Below are 14,956 nucleotides of genomic sequence, written 5' to 3'. Positions count from 1 at the left end.
CTCTCCCCTCTCTCTCTATCTCCTCTCTCACTCCCCTTTTGGATCTTGCTACCTCTCCCTATCTCTACTTCTCTCTATATCTTTCTATCTCCGACTCCTTCATTTGCTCTCTCTTGCTCTCCCGCCCTCTCTCTCTCTCTCTCTCTCTCTCTCTCTTTGCCTCTATCTCCTCCTCCTTTTTATATACCTATGTGTGTGTGTGTGTGTGTGTGTGTGTGTGTACCTCACCTCTCCCTGAGCTTGAGAGACAGAGAGAGAGTAGATAGAGAGAGTCATAGAGAGAGAGAGAGAGAGAGAGAGAGAGAGAGAGAGAGAGAGAGAGAGTAGATAGAGAGAGTCATAGAGAGAGAGAGAGAGAGAGAGAGAGAGAGAGAGTGACAGAGAGAGAGTAGATAGATAGAGAGAGAGAGAGAGAGAGAGAGAGAGAGAGAGAGAGAGAGAGAGAGAGAGAGGAGAGAGGAGAGTAGATGGCATGCAACACCACGCCAAGTCATGTTCTCTATCCCACCTTGTAGGATGGTGGTAGGGGCCAAAGAGCACCCAAGAACCTGCCAATGGAGGTTGTGTATGCACCAGAGGAATGCAATGAAGAAGATTTTGCTCTAAAGAAAGAGGCGGGGAAAGTGAGCATGGAATGGAAAGCTTCTGAGGGCACTAAAGTGCTAAAAAACATACACATCTTTGAGCAAAAAGGAATGGACAAGATATGTGAAAAAGATACAATGGGACAAACAAGTATCTATGATGTGGAACTTGCAATGTATGTGTCCAAATGTGATCAGTCCCAACACAACTGAGGATTTCTCAAAGGGGTCAGAGTAGATGCTCATTGTGGCGATGGAAGTGGCTCTGGGTCTACTTGTGGGGGTTGGCATGGTGCTCTACATGGTCAATGTATCCTCACCGCCTCCCCCTTCTATAGATACAACCAACCTCCCCTACTACAGTTAGAAGTTTACTCTTGTCACATCGCTACTCTTGAGCTTCCTCAATCGCGTCAATAGCTTGCACCACCTCAATTAAGAATGCATCCAATGGGTGAAGTGCATGTTTCCTCTACCAATAATATTCTCGTGGAGTAGTTGGGGTTTGCTTCCATAGAACTATATGTAGAGTCACCTATCATTGTACTATTTGAACCACCACCAATCCAGTTTTGCCTAAAGATCCTTGTAAATTGTTTATTTGTTTACAACCAGATCTTTTGTTCTAGATTGAATCTTTTGAAACTAGAAATGACATTCCATTTTGTTCCGATCCTAGTGTTTGAATAAGGATGTTCTAGCATGATGCTTGAGAAAGTAGGAGGAAAAGGAAAATCTCCACCATAATACTTGCCAAGCATAGTGAGAATCTGCAATGTATTCATAAGTGCTATTGCTACTATATGAGGGCATTGAATGCCTACAACCAATAGCATTGTGCAAATTTGACCCAACAATGTTGGCTACAAAGAAAAAATCTCGAGGTAGCTAGTTGTTAAGAGACTCGATTTTGAAGATGCTCAAGCTTGCTAGTATTATTATGATTGTGTTGAGAGCTTTGAAGCAACGTCAACGCCAAGGTTATTTGGGGGGCAACACTATTGGTGGAGCAAGGAAAGGTTAGAAGGTGGTTGACAAGCATGTATGTTACAGTACTAAGGAGGGGATTGTCAAACTTAATCGTGATTGTATTCACTTAGGGCTGAGTCCCACCATGTAATAGTGGGAAGAGTGGGTGGGAGTGATAGGAAAAATCAAATGAAGGTCGCACCTAGTGGAAAAATGAAGGGTGAGATTTTCAAGGATCACTCTTTGGAAATTTTGAGTGATCTAATTGACTTGTCAAGCCCTTGAAACCAGGGGAGCTCTTGGCCTTCGTGACTTTAGCTTAGTACCTCCAAAATATTGAGCTCTAGTAGCAGTGCAAGTGGGTTTTGATATCTTTGCAGCATTACACGAATGTGTCTCAATCCACTAACCTTGAGTGCAACTCAACTCTCACTATTAAACAAAAAAAAACCTCCAAAAAAACTCCATGAAACAGTCCGCACTGGCGTGGACTATTTAAGATAATTATTTGAGAGAGAGAGAGAGAGAGAGAGAGAGAGAGAGAGAGAGAGAGAGAGAGAGAGAGAGAGAGAGAGAGAGTCTCCTGGCTAGGGAAAGAAGTGTTTGCATGGAATCAACGGGAGCTCCCATCGTGTGCATACATGATGAGACAGCTCGAGCATGCTTGCAACGGCTCCATCAGTAAGGCTTTATAGGGAAAGAAGGTTGGACATGCAAGCTCAACCTTTCAGTAAGGACAAATTCCTATTGCTATGAGTGGAGCTCAAAATGTGCATCATGGAACAAGCACATCAGGCTGGGATGTTAGAAATCCACCAACAGACAAGAAAAATCTTGGTGATGTGAAAGGTGAACAAGGGCCCTTCTAGTGGTAGGTAGGAACAAGGTAAAACACCAAGTCTCCAAAAAGAAACAAGCACTAGTTAATACTTCCATGCAAGAAAATTACATGAAATGCTCTCATAGTAGGAGAAGAAAAAGGTTGAAGGGGATGAGCCTTGAGGCCAACAAGAAATGAGTGCTTCAGTCTCAAATGCTTCCAAACAAAAAATTATACATGCAACAATAGAGTCTGCACTGCTTTCAACATGAAAACTTTTGCTCTCAAATCATTTTTTGGTAGTACAAGCAAGTGGATGTAAAGGCTTTTGTTATTGAACTCACTTTTTGATAGGTTGCCTTTACCTTGCCAAATCACTATCAATACATGTATAGCTTTGTTATCCTTGTGATATTGTACTTGTTTTAGACGTAGATATTACTTGGCTACCGCGCTAGAGAGAGAGAGAGAGAGAGAGAGAGAGAGAGAGAGAGAGAGAGAGAGAGAGAGAGAGAGAGGGAGGAGGGGGGGGGGGTTCCTTAAGAGAGACAGTGTGTTAGAATATGTTATCTACTTTGGAATTTTTTGCTTATTTCACTCATTACGTGCTTGCCAAGATGTCGTGCACTTATATTCATACCAAAACAATGACATATTTAGCAATGAGTAAATTTTGATAGTAAAAACAATGACATACATACATGTATACCTCTCATGTCCAATTTACTTTGCATAGTAAAAAGGATCACATATGTAACGATGGCATATTTGGGTTTTGAGTCTCTCCAACAAAACAAGGCAAATACTCTTTCCTTTGGATATGGGCAAGGCCTTTGTTCTTTTGAGTTTGGATCATGGCTACATCACTTGGCATTATGCACTTTCTCACTGATTCAATATGCACTCTTCCTATACGCCACCTTGATATATATATATAGCACTTGTACTATATTCGCTGTTTGTACTTTCTTTGGGTGATAGGCCTTTGAGCAGAGAGAGAGAGAGAGAGAGAGAGAGAGAGAGAGAGAGAGAGAGAGAGAGAGAGAGAGAGAGAGAGAGAGATTTCATTATCATCCTCGGAGGTCACATATGACCCATGAGACCAAAAAGAGATCGTTACAATGGGGTTTTTAAAGAGATACATATCAGTTAGGGACTGAGGATCACTAACGGGGTTCAAGAGATGGAGATGCCGGTTTAGGGGTTCGAAACTCTTGGATGATGGATTTACCGCCTCGGTAGACAACCCATTTACCTTGTTTACGAGCTTCGTGCATCTTCTTGATCTTGCTAGCTTTAAGCTTGAGTTGATGTGGAGTCAATTCCTCAGCAATCCAAAGTGTTCTTCCCCTGAGAAGGCGAGATTGTTCTAGTAGTTTCATATGTGCTTCTTTGTCCTTGAATGTAGGGATACATTATTGGGGTGGAATTACCTTGTTTGTGTCGTTGATCTAGGAGATGGAATCGGGCTTGATGTAGATTAAGCTTGGTGATGGCTTCTTCGAATGTGTCTTCTTTGGTGCACCATGGGGAGTTGAGCCCTCCAATCCTGACCTTGAGTCCAAGAGCCTCTTGCCGTCGGTTTTCTTGTAGCACTTTATGTATTTGTGCATCCAACTTCTTGTTAGTTACCTCATGTAGCTCTTTTTGTACCGCCATGACAATGTCGGTGAACGAAGCTTCGACTTTGTGAGCTTTTGCAAGTAAAGCTCGACTCTCTGTTTCTTTTGCTTCTTCAAGCAAATGCAAGCATTGCTTAAGCGACGCATTCTCCTTGATTAGCTCTTGGATTTGCGTCTCCAAGATTGTAATCCGTGCATCTTGACAGGCGAAAGGGTCTTTTTTTGGAGCGGCCACCATCGCAAGAAAGCTCTTGCGGCTCTGTGTTGGAGTACTAGGGGAAGACATGATCAAGCCCCCTGTGTGAGTGTTTAGGTCTATCAAAACAGAGTAGGAGGTTTGAAACAATCTCCTTGCCTGTACCTCGTCAAGAACCAAGCTGAGTGAACGAGATCACTTCCACGCAGAGTAGATTTGTTCTTATTGTGCTTTGCTTGTCAGAAGCTAAACAATTGCATTCGTCAGCACCAAAGAAAATGGGTGGCAGTAATAACCAGGTCGAGTGAGCTAGGGCCTAAAACGCACACAACTTTGCAGCCCATCAAACCAAGAAAATGCACACAGCGCTGGAGCCCGTCAGACCAGGACTGCTGTGTTGGGCCTCTGCTCTAGAAACATCGGATTGCTGTGTTGGAGCCTGTCAAACCAGGCATGCTGTGTTGGAGCCCGTCAAATGACAACTGTGTCACGCCTCGCCTAGCTGCTAATGATTGAAGGGGGGAGGAGGCTACTCTTAACGCCTCCCCCCACAGGGCTACCCTCGCCCTCGAGGGACACAAGAGAGCAGTTCAAGTTCAAGTTGCGGCTAGAGAGAGAGAGAGAGAGAGAGAGAGAGAGAGAGAGAGAGAGAGAGAGAGAGAGAGAGATTTTCTTCACTAATCTTAGATTGGTAGAGATATGGCAGACAGAGGGGGAAGACTATGTCCAAGAGTTGTTGGAAGCATTTGGTATGACTGACTCAGTGTAAACCTATCTTGTACACGTGTGTGTGTGTGTGTGTGTGTGTGTGTTGCAGTTTTTAGGCTTATACAAAAAAGAACATAACAGTTCAAAGACAACTGGCTTTAGACAAAGGGCAATGATTAGCACAAAAACAACTAAGTCTTTGATTCTTTTTTGTACATCATAGTGAGAATGAGATATCATTGTAGTGTTTTGGACATAAGATAATCAAGAACAACTTATTTTGAATTGAAAGAGGCCAGGTTCGATAGTGGTGGACAACAACTTAGCCAAAAAGATCCTAAGTAAAAATAGAGTCCTCACCTGCATCCACATAAACAAGAAAACAAATTTGTTAGCCTTGAATACATATTACATGTGTCAACAACCTGTCCTACTGAAAACCTTTTAACTTATACCTACCATCCATGTAGTGTTAAATATCAGCAAGTATCCATTCTCAAAACAGTAATCCACAAATGAAAGTGACATGTGCATCCTCCCCAACCCAGACACCATACTCAATGAGTTGACAGTAGGACCATTGAGTATGGGCCTACTGCCTCATCAAGTTGAAGAGAATAGATAGTCAAGTCTGAAGCCAAAGAGCTGTATCATAACAAAAAATCCATGAGTTTCATTGAAGCTATATGTGATAATGTTAACAGAGAGGATTATACTCCAGTAGGAGTTTTAAGGCTTTGTTAGCCAATAGAGAATAGTATGGATGTCGTTCATTGTCAGCCATAGAAGTTTTCCATGTTTTAATCAGTTTCTATGGATAGTCCTCAAACGAACCGTCCATCCAAGAGTAGTTAGTTTATAGGTAAAATATTCCCGAAATCATAAGAATCCAAAAAATTACACAATGATAAGTAATTTTGGATTAAACTACAGCCTAAAACCAGTAGAGTCAAAGACTATAGTAGTTGTCAGCAAGAATCGGATCTATAGACAAGGAAAGACCACCTAACACCTGTCAATCTAGCAAGGAAGTATAGACAATGGGTCCATCAAAGCCTATAGACAAAAATCTCCAAAGCCAACGTCCTGGTTTCCCAGCTTTCTGGGAGAACCTTGTGTTTACGACGTCTGTGTTGCTCTTTTTAGACTTATACACAAAAGAACATAACAGTTCAAAAGATAGTTGTCTTTAAACAAAGAACAATGATTAGCACAAAAACAAATCGGTCTTTGATTCATTTTTGTACTAGTACAAATGAGATATCATTCTAGTGCTTTGTACATAAGATAGTCAAGAACAACTTATTCTGAAGTGAAGATGTCATGTGATGTTATACAAATTTAACCAGAGCTGTTTAATCTTGAAGTGACATCTTGTTTAATGTAATATTTTATTCAAAAAGCAATCAGAGGACGTGGTGCGAATGGTCTTAAAAATGAAGTCACTAGATAAAGTTGTTGCTCAACATAAATTATGATATTTGAAAGTGTGTAATGATTCGAATGTGTCTTTGTCCTTGTGTATGACTGTGAATGAGATAGGAGGAAGAGAGTGATATTTTCAAATTATAAATGTTTGAGCTCCTTTGCTTGAGAAGTTTGATCACCAAGGAAAGAATTTTGTGTGTGTGCGCACGCGCATGCGCGTGCGCGCGCGTGTGTGTGTGTGTGTGTGTGTGTGTGTGAGAGAGAGAGAGAGAGAGAGAGAGAGAGAGAGAGAGAGAGAGAGAGAGAGAGAGAGAGAGAGAGAGAGAGAGAGAGAGATGAAAATGAAATGAAATGTTATATTAACGTCATAACAAAATCAACTAACTGACATCATAACAAAACAAATATACTATGGAATCCTAAGCTGCTCGATGTGAACTAAGCAAAGTACGCACTTGGCTGGGATAGCTAAATCATAGGAGATCCAACATCGGTCGCTGGCGGATCTCATCAATCTCCTCCATGATTAGTAGTCTGACCGGGCATTGTGCATGTCTAGCCAAAGTGATCCGAATCTTCTGATGTAGCCTCTGTCGATGTTGTGTAGTCTCGCGCATTTGTGGGTGTCTGGATGTCCCCAACTCAATGGTTCGGTCAATCGGTGTGCCTCTGGTGTGAGACGAGTGTGAGCTCTGCTGTGGGAGTAGCTCCTCCGCCTTCCCAGTGTCTGCTCTAAAGAAATCTGTGATCCGTCTTTGAGACTGGCTAGCCTCTCCTCTCATCAGGCTATCTTTGTGTCTGCGCAGCTCGACCTAGGGATCTCTGATCCTCGTAGCCCATGACTCTCGATAGTGGTCCAAAAACTTCTCTAAATAAGCAATGGAAGCGGCCTCATATCGCATAGTAGATGGAGCAGCGACATGTGTAGTGCAACTCTGTCTCAGGCTCCATGTCACATAAGGGGCATGTCCTTGCCTTTGTTGGTACTCCGCTGTATCTCCCAGTCTCAATCTGTAGTGTAGCTGGTGTGAAGATCTGCGTACCTGCCAATAGCACATCGTATTCCATGAGACAGGTGGGTGTCCATGTATCTGGATCTCGTCACAAACCCGTCCTCCGTAAGTTGGAGAAGATGCTCTTTGTAGAAAGCCATCTTTGTGTCCAAACTTGTGATGGTTGTATCCATGTCCTCCTGGTGTCTAGCTGAGTCAAGTCCTGCGGATGAGCCTACTGATCTCGGACTGTATAAGAGTGAGAGATGGTGCATCCAGTGAGTACTAGAAGGGTGGAAACCTGTCTATGCTGAACCCATGCACCTAAAACCATGATGTCATCTCCCCATACCAGCATGATGTATCTCCCTGCATGGCTAACTGTTGAGAGGACTCAAGTGCAAGGTGGGCATATTTCTCTCTGGGAAGTTCCCACATGTGGTGTATGAAGGAGACTGATCTAGTGAGTGCCTCAACCACTAGTGGGGGGCTTCTAGCTCTGCCCAAATAATTCCACGTGGTACTGAAGCCTTGGCTCTACTGAGCCGGGAGATCATAGAGACTAGAGGTTTCTCCATGTCCCCCCATCCATATGTGCGACTCCCGTGATGATCCAATGAAGGTCCTCATCTCAGCTCCATAGAGCAATACATAGGCCACCAAAGCGTCAAAGAGTTAGAGCTTTGTCCGAGGCTCCTGAAACTAAACCTGCGAATGCATCCTCTCCAATGTACCGAATGCTGCATGGGCTCTAGTCAATCTGGTCTCTGCTACTCTCCTCAACAAAAATGCTGGTCCAGTAAAAACCACTCCAAGGTAGGTGTAAGCATCCTCTACTCCACGGTCACCTGGCTATATGTGAATGTAGGTGCTGACCTCTTGATCCACTGTGGGGTGGTATTAAACACCATAGCCTTGGTTTTACCAAGGTTGACAGACAATCCACTTTCTTGGGCAAACCTATGCAAAGCATCCAAGTGACGTTGCATCCCTCCGGATAGTCGGAGATCAACACAATATCATCAACATATAACAATAGTGGAATCCATGTCCCTGCCAGCTGTGCACCTCTATCACCATCGCTCTCAATGTAGTCAGAAACCTCATCCACATACATACCGAATAGAGTAGGAGAGAGTGGGCAGCCCTGCTTCACCCCAATCATGGAGTGAACCGGTGTAGATAGACCCTCTGAGGTGAGCACATGCCTCACTACTGACCTGTATAATGCCATGATCCCCCAAATGAGCTCTGTAGGTACTCCCATCTCCTGGAGATTGCGCTCAATCTAGCTCTGGGTACTGTGTCAAATGCTTTGCAAAAGTCCACAAAGCGACAATAGAATCCGTCTCCCATGTGATCTGCCCTCCTCAATGAGATATGGTCGAGAGTAGAAAAGCCTCTCCTGAACCCTGCCTACCCGGTTGCGCGTACCCTCTCCCTCTCTGCCCATCAACTGTCAAGAATGGATGCGTGTAACCGTGCTAATGTGTGTCCAATTGTCAGGCAAGCCTTCACACATGGCACGGTTAAACATAACTGCTAGAAGTTGTGCTAGTAGATCTCTGGCATGCATGAAATGCTCAGCCACTAAGCCATCATGATCATATGCTCTCCCAGTCCTCATCTTGTCAATGGCCTTCTTCACCATCTCATCGGTAAAAAAGCACATGCATGTGGGCATGGATCGGGAGGGTTGGGAAGGGGCATCTATCTAGGAACTGTATACAAAGATGAAGCGTACTGGCCCCAGGCCTCTGTAGAGGTAATGGTGGGGGGAGGGGGGAGTGCTCATGAAAGAGACGCCATGCCTCACGTGAGTCCTGACTCAAGAATAGCTGGTATAGATCCTACTCTAATCGAGCAAAAAATTTCCTCTTCTTCCGTTGCAATAGACGTAGAAAGTCAATCTGTGACTGTTTGTGAGTGGTCCCCCAAAAGCACCTCCTTCTAAAGTCTGGCTCTAGTCTCACGACATTCCACATCATACCAATTGTTCTGTGGCATGCTCCCAGAACGGCGTCTCTGCTCACGCTGCGTGTGTGGGTATACCTCTGGTGTTGCATCATGTAATGTCTGTGTCAGTATAGTAGTAATCTCCTCCAGAGGTCGCCCTGGCTCCTCACTGCACAGCCGTCTGTACATCCCATATATATATATATATATATATATATATATATATATATATATATATATATATAGAATCCGTCTCTCGCGTGAAGGTGTAGCAAGTAGGTGTTACTTCTTGTAGACTATGTGCTACATTAAACTAAAAAGAGATGGTCATTGACAAAAGGGCATGATCCACTACCACCCCAACAGGTCTGGGTCCAACCGTGAGATCTTGGCTACTAGAGATGACACTTGGTTGTGCCATGACATATTCCACCGTGCTGACTCCATGTCTGTGTGGAAAGCATGAAAAGCCCCCCGCAACAGGAAATCTCTATAGGCCATTCAAGATGTCCAGCCCATGTGCAATTCCCATGTCTATCAAGTGTCGTCCATACTCAATATGTTCCATGTCCTATGATAGTCTGGAGAGGCCCGTCTCTACAACATCTAGCACTGTCAGCATCTCCTCTGAAGTATCATGAAATATTGTCTGGTGATGGGCAATCCTAGCATTGAAGTTCCCTAGAATGATAATGTTACCATCTCTAGAGAACTCCCATATTTCATCATCCAAAATAGAAAAGGGGGACTGTCCTCTGGGTGATGCATAGATTGACGTGCTCGGGGAAAGTAGCAAATAGCAATGTAAAGGTATTTTCCTGTCTCTGCTCTCAATCTCATCCACATGTACCTAGCTCGCTCAACCCTACAGGCTGTATGTATCAACGGCTACAACTTCTCTCTGAATAACACTGCCACTCCCCCTGAGCCCTACCCTCTCTACTCTGATCGCGTCTCCTGTTTGCAGGACGTCTCCCATCTGTATCCATTGATGTGAGGCATAGATTTCCGAGGGGCCTGACGTGTCTCAGAGTAGAAGATAATGTCTCTTCCAGTAAAACTATCCTCAAAAGCACCCACATCAAGGCACATAGATCCATTACAATTCCAGGCAGCAACTTTGAGTGTGGTCCCATAGGTCTCACACCGTCATGTGGCGCGTCGCTCCAGTATTACCACTCTTCCATCTCGGTAAAAGGCAATCTTGCCTTTTTCATTTGCCGCTCTAATCTGCGGCATTACCTCCTTCATATAAGTGATCTGCAAGAGGGTAAGATCATCCCCGAGAAAGATGCCCGTCTTCTTAAGAGTTGGCCTTTTCTTCAAAAAGTCTTTCGATTCCATGGAGGGAAAATGAAGAATGAGTGCCCTTTCTTTCAAGGTTTCCCGATTACTTCCATTTTTCTTGTTGCCCACTCTCTCCAAGCTCTTGTGTTCATCGGTTCATGAACCCCCATCATAGCCATGAGTTCTTTTACCTATTCGTCCACATTATCTTTGTCTTTAAGGCCGCAAATTCTCACATGTAAAGCGCGCACATGTCTTCTTTGCTCCTCCTCTAGTGTTAGATTAATATAGTGGGTGTGGACGTGGACGTGGACGTTATTTCCTTGCCTTTTCCTTTCTTGGCAACCTCGATTCATTTCTCGGCTTCATGCGCCTTCTGTTGAGTCTTTGTAATAACATCCACCAAAGAAGTCGTCATTTCTTTGTGTTGCTCTTCTCCCTCTTTGATGGCCCGTACTTGCTTCTTAATCGTGTTTTAGTTCTTCTATTCCTGAGGGTTGCAATTGTCCCTCTTCAAGTGTTAGGAAATAAGACGTAGCTAAATAGATAATTGAGTAGATTACTTAATGGAGAGAGACAGATTTATATACATGAGATTATAGAGTAGAGAGAGAGAGAGAGAGTACACACGATATACGTGGTTCACCCAATGTGGGCTACGTCCACGGGAAAGCAGCCACTCAATGGCTTTAGTACTTCAAAACAAGAAGTAGGTTACAAAGGGATTATACCCTTAATGGAGCTCCCGCCTTGCTTCACTCTCACCACCTCACACTCACCTTGTTGCATCAACTTCACACTATGAAATGTGTGTAGAAATGGCCTCCTTTTATAGGCCAAAGGGGCTGCCCTCTCTTATGAGAGACAGCCATGTGTAGCCGCCCTTGTGCGAATAAGTCCAAATCGGACCCTCCAATCCGCCCATGTGTGGCCGCCCTTGAGAAGACAAGTCCGCTTTTGAATTCGGCCACCGGCCATTGAATTCGGCCATCGGCCACCAGCCATTGACTTCTGACCACCGGCCAACCGATCGGTTGTTTTCCGACCACTTTTCGGCCGCCGTCCGGCCATAATATTCCGGCAAAAAAAAGTCTCGGGGGCCTCCGCCCCCAAGGCCTTTAAAGTTGCCCCTGATTCTTGTCCGTGAAAATTTTGGTTTCCGGTGAGTGATTTTCCTTCACGCACGATGGCTTCTCCTCATAATGGGGGCCTTACAAATGTGCGCTTTTACAACAGAAAATTACAAGGGTAAATCAGGCTCCATACTTAACAATCTCCCACTTGGAGACTGATCTCCAAACCAAACCTGTGACTGCTTTCCATTCTGGCTTCTTATCCTTGAATGCCGATTGAAGATGAGCAAAAGCTCAACTTCTCCTTGTTGACCACCTTTGTAAACATGTCTACAGGATTTTCACTTGCATGCACCTTTCCTAGCTTTAGTTGTCCCTCTTCCAAAAGAGTGCGTATGAAGTGATATCTCACCTCAATGTGCTTTGTCCTTGAATGAAAGGCTGAGTTCTTCGCAAGATGGATAGCGCTTTGGCTATCACTATACAAGACACAATTGTCTTGTTTGAATCCAAGCTCTTCTAAGAATCTATGAAGCCACATAATTTCTTTGCTTGCCTCCGTCATTGCTACATACTCTGCTTCCGTGGTAGAAAGTGAAACCACTTTCTGCAGCTTTGAAGCCCAGCTTACTGCTGTGCCTCCAACCGTGAACACATAGCCAGTAGTGCTCCTTCGAGTATCTTTGTCACCTGCCATATCTGCATCAGCATACCCTTCTAGAAAAATATCAGTTCCTCCAAAATACAAAGCATTTGTTGTTGTCCCTTTTAGATACCTAAGTATCCACTTCACAGCTTGCCAATGCTCTTTACTTGGGTTGTCCATGAACCTACTCACAACTCCCACTGCATGTGCAATGTCTGGCCTTGTCCAGACCATAGCATACATTAGAGAACCTACCGCTGCAGCATATGGAACTTTAGACATATAGGCTATCTCCTCTTGTGTCTTTGGACACATATCCTTCGTTAGTTTAAAATGACCAGCCAAAGGTGTAGAAACTTGTTTTGCATTTTGCATTGCAAACCTTTCTAGTACCTTCTTGATGTAATCTTCTTGAGATAGCTTTATTGTCTTCTTCGTCCTGTCCCTTGATATTTTCATACCAAGTATCCTCTTTGCAGCACCTAAATCTTTCATTGAAAAATATTTGGACAGCTCCTCTTTTAGGTCTTTGATGTCCTGCATGTTAGCACTTGCAATCAACATGTCATCAACATACAACATTAGGATGATGAATTTCCCATCTCCCAAATTCTCCATGTAGACGCAGTGATCCGAGTTGCATCTTGTGAATCCATGATCCAACATCCATCGATCAAACTTCAAGTACCATTGTCTTGATGATTGCTTTAAACCATACAAGCTCTTCTTTAATCTGCAAACCATTTTCTCCTTACCTTTTACTTCATACCCCTTTGGTTGAAGCATGTAGATTTCCTCCTCTAAGTCACCGTGAGGGAATGCCGTATTTACATCCATTTGCTCGAGATTTAGATCATGAGCAGCCACAAGGCTTAAGACAAGCCTAATTGAGTTCATTTTTACAACATGAGAAAATATTTCATTGAAGTCAATACCTTTCTTTTGAGAAAAACCTTTTACCACAAGCCTAGACTTGTACCTTTTCTTCCCACCTTCTTCTTCCTTTAGCTTGTACACCCATTTGTTTTGAAGTGCCCGCTTACCTTTAGGCAACTCAACCAACTCCCATGTTTGGTTGCGATGTAGTGAGTCCATCTCCACTTGCATGCTCTTCGTCCATTCTTCTTTGGATTCATGTTGCATAGCTTCTTCATATGATTCCGGCTCTCCAGAATCTGAGATCAAGAGATGGTTGAAGGAAGGAACAAACCTTTCTGGAGGTCTACTTGCTCTTGTAGATCTTCGGGGAATAGGTTGAGGCTCCTCATTTGGTTGACGTTGTTGCACATTGTCACCGTTTGCAGTCCTTGAGTCTTCACCGTCCTCAAGCTCCATGTACTCATCACCTGTTTCTTTTGTTTCTTTTCTTTCCAAGTAATCTTTGTACATATTTTGTTCTTTAAAAATTACATCCCTACTCCTTAAGATTTTACCATCTTCAGGATTCCATAGGCGATACCCAAAGTCTCCTTCTCCATAGCCAATGAAGAAACACTTTTTGGATTTTGCATCTAACTTTGATCTTAGGCTTCTATCTATGTGCATGAAAGCCTCACACCCAAATACTTTGAGAAATGCATAATTCACCGGTTTACCTGTCCATGCCTCTTCTGGAACTCCCCCGTCCAATGCCGTTGAGGGTGACCGATTGATTAAGTACACAGACGTACTTACAGCTTCCGCCCAAAGCTCAAGCGGTAGGCCTGCATGTAGCCGCATGCTTCGTGCTCGTTCCATGATTTTCCTGTTCATCCTTTCCGAAATCCCATTTTGTTGAGGTGTCCTTGGGGTTGTCCTTTGCCTCCGAATGCCATTGCTAGCACAAAAGCTTTCAAAAGCTTGGCTGCAATATTCGCCTCCATTGTCGGATCTGAGGCATTTAACCTTGGTACTTGTTTCATTCTCCACAAAGGTTTTCCACCTTTGAAATATGGAAAATACATCGGATTTATTCTTCATGACATAAACCCATGTTTTTCTAGTCGCATCGTCTAGGAATGTTACATAGTACAATGAGCCACCAAGTGAAGGTGTACTTGCAGGACCCCAAACATCAGAATGAACCAACTCAAGTTTTTTATTTTTTCTTTCATTTCCTGATTTTTGAAATTTTACCCTCTTTTGTTTACCATAAACACAATCTTCACAGAACTCTAAGTCCACTTCTTTAAAACCTGGTAGAAGCTTCTTTGTTTGAAGGATTTTCATTCCTTTGGCACTCATATGCCCAAGTCGGTAGTGCCACACCGCACTGTCAACTTCTGTAGTTGTTGCACAAGCTGAAGGTTGCGTGCTAACAGTACATAAGTAAAGTGTACCGACTTTTTCACCCTTGGCAACCACCAAAGATCCCTTTGAGATCTTCCACCGTTTGTTTCCGAATGCAATGTTGTGACCTTCATCGTCCAATTGTCCTGTAGAGATCAAATTTTTGCGAAGAGAAGGAACATGCCTAACATCTTTAAGCTTCCATTCATTTCCGTTAGCAGTTTTGACAGAAACTGTACCTTTGCCGACAATCTCACAAGCTTCATTATCTCCCAAGTATACATACCCAAAATTACCTTTGGTGTAGTCTTGGAAATGTTGCTTGTGTGGTGTCGCATGGAATGAAGCCCCGGAATCTACTATCCAGGAATTAGACACATTGTCTAATGAGAGAATTAGAGCATCTT

At 43.6% G+C, this 14,956-nt stretch overlaps 1 pseudogene; it reads left to right on the top strand.

The window, feature by feature from the left end:
• The first annotated feature begins 467 nt into the window (after positions 1 to 467).
• On the top strand, positions 468 to 1,082 carry LOC147456452 (protein MAINTENANCE OF PSII UNDER HIGH LIGHT 1-like; annotated as a pseudogene).
• Positions 1,083 to 14,956: the final 13,874 nt, after the last annotated feature.

The sequence above is a fragment of the Adiantum capillus-veneris genome, chromosome 6 (assembly GCF_014529385.1).
Source record: "Adiantum capillus-veneris isolate H3 chromosome 6, ASM1452938v2, whole genome shotgun sequence".
NCBI lineage: Eukaryota > Viridiplantae > Streptophyta > Polypodiopsida > Polypodiales > Pteridaceae > Adiantum > Adiantum capillus-veneris.
This window is presented reverse-complemented; position numbering and strand designations above follow the sequence as displayed.